The following is a 3,011-nucleotide window of genomic DNA, read 5'->3' on the forward strand; positions in this document are numbered from 1 at the left end:
TTGTTAGGGTTAATGAACCTAGTCAAAATCGATTAAAACCATACAGAAGTAATCCATTATATATATTCGCTACTTACGAATACTGTAATCTAATAAAAAAATATTTTGCCTATTTAAATGTGCATTTGGTGCAGAAATATCTGTAAAAATGGTTCCACGATATCTCGTGGAACTCATCATATAATATCTTTTCACTTGAGCGCAGCTGTATCTGTTTTTATATATTCTGAATGGACTAATATTTTAGTAGAAAATAGCTTCCAATCTCGTTTTCATCAGAATTTTAATAAATCAGCCAGACTCATTTTTTTCCATGCGTAAACGTGCCCACATACTTGCTTTTTTTATTTGAAACTTTATGTTATTTTCAGCTCTTATTATTTGCATTCAATACTAATCATAGTATCAATAAATTTACTAATTTGCATTCATTTTATTAAAAGTTGGTATCTTAGTGATAACATACTATGTAAACTACTTCTTTGGTTACCATGTTAAACTTACATACTGTAACCTAATGTTAATCTTACATACTGTACACAAATGTTAAAGTTACATGCTGTAACCAAATGGTAAACTTACATAGTGTAACAAAATGTTAATCTTACACACTGTAACCAAATGTTAAACTTAAATAACGTAACCAAATGATAAACTTGCATACTGTAACTAAATGTTAAACTTACACACTGTAACCAAATGTTAAACTTAAATAACGTAACCAAATGATAAATTTGCATACCTTAACTAAATGTTAAACTTACACACTGTAACCAAATGTTAAACTTAAATAACGTAACCAAATGATAAACTTGCATACTGTAACTAAATGTTAAACTTACACACTGTAACCAAATGTTAAACTTAAATAACGTAACCAAATGATAAACTTGCATACTGTAACTAAATGTTAAACTTAAATAACGTAACCAAATGATAAACTTGCATACTGTAACTAAATTTTAAACTTACACACTTTAAGTTAACATTAAGGCTATCATAAATTATTTATCCGGACCACGTGCTTTTTTAGCATTACATTTTACTGTAGAACCATCTTGGTGTTGTCATTTAAAACATTTTAAACGCCTCGCCCTCGCTTAAAAATAAATTTGGGTCGCCCTCCATTTTTGTCAGACTTTGGAACTACTTTTTGGGAGGCGATGTCAAATAATTTTACATCCGTCAGTAATTTCATTAATTTGATACCAAACAAGAAATATCCACGATTGGATAATTGAATCGTGTTTAAATTGTGTCGGTGGCAATGGAGGAAAATTACATTAGCAACCAACAGTCTGTCATTTAACTTAATACGCCTTCACAAAAAACGAATGGGTTTATATCTATTTTGGGAATCGAATCTACAAACGAAGGATTTGTAAAATATGAAGAACGCCAAAATTCGGCGTTGTTAATCAGTTAAAATTTTAAGAATAAATATGTAAAAGAATTAATAAAATACAATAACTTTGTTATAATACACACTTATCGCCATTTTAAACTAAAGTTAATAATAAACCCTGGTGAAACTCAAAACAAAACGATACAGGGTCTTCATTCATTTATTTATTTATTTATTTATTAACGGACATCGTCCAAATTACAAAATAATAACACGAATAAAGTAAAATGAAAAATACAGGAATAGACAAAGGTACATGAAAGCAAAGACATATGGTAGATATAATATAAGAAAATAAAGTGACAAGTCGAATCAAGTCAAGAATACACCGTGGGTCAGGACCACAGGACACTTATAATATTCCGTCACTTGTTTAGCGACTGGCAAAAATCATTCAGGCTTATCCCAAAAAAGTTAAGGTTTTGACTTGAGTTGACCAGTCTACACATTCTGGACAATGGTGAATAATATCCATAATTTGTCGAATGATGGTTGAGGAAGAGCAGTTCATTATTTCTGAGTCTTTGCGAGGGGATGTTGAAGGGAATGAGTTGCATTAGAGTAGGTGAATCAATAATACAATTTTTAATATTGAAGAAGCAAATGAGGTCATTTCTTTCCCGACGGACTTCCAAAGGAGAGAGGTTTAAAGTTAGTTCAATTTCATCATATGAGTATTTGCCTTTTTCTAAACCTATCCTCCTAGCAATCCCACTTAAGAACCGATGTTGAACAGATTCAATGCGTCGAATATAGACAGCATAAAAAGGAGACCAAATAACACAAGCATATTCAAGATGGGGGCGAACCAAGGAGCAGTAAAGAGTTCTAAGGGTATTTACGTTTTAGTTTGAGGGATTTATTAACGATTGCAGTTATGTGATCCCGAAAAGAAAGCTTGCTATCAAGAGAGACACCAAGGTCTTTAATAGATGTAACAGTTGTTAAGCAAATATTATTAAGTTTGTATTCGAAGACAATCGGTTTTTTTGATCTATAGAAGGACATAATTTTGCATTTATCGACATTTAGTTTCAAACAATTAATTTTACACCAATCATTGGAATAGTCGATATTCGATTGGAAAAGAAGGCAGTCGTCGTGATTTTTTATTATTTTTAGAATCTTATTATCATCCGCAAAAAGCCAAAAGCGTGTATGAGAAAAAATTCTAATAATGTCGTTTATAAACAAGTTAAAGAGAAGCGGTGCTAGATGTGCTCCTTGAGGTACGCTGGACGTTACTTCAATAATAGTAGACACAAAGTTGTTTAATTTAACTCTTTGTTTTCTATTGCTTAAATAAGAATTAAAGAATGATAGCAAGGGGTTTCTAATACCGATATCATATAGTTTGGTCAAAAGGATTGAGTGGTTTACTTTGTCGAAAGCTTTAGAGAAATCGGTATATAGAACATCTATTTGTGAGTTATCTTCTAGGCCATTGACGATGGAATTGGTAAAGGATAGTAAGTTAGTAGTAGTAGATTTAGAAGATCTAAATCCATGCTGTTCCTCGATCAGTACATTTATTATAAAAGATAATGAGTTTGAAGAAAGGTGTCTAAAGTAAGTTACCATGATTTATTATTCGTATTAGATAAGA

The sequence above is a fragment of the Hesperophylax consimilis genome, chromosome 16, assembly GCF_061612785.1.
Source record: "Hesperophylax consimilis isolate HC1 chromosome 16, BYU_Hcon_1.0, whole genome shotgun sequence".
Classification (NCBI taxonomy): Eukaryota; Metazoa; Arthropoda; class Insecta; order Trichoptera; family Limnephilidae; genus Hesperophylax; species Hesperophylax consimilis.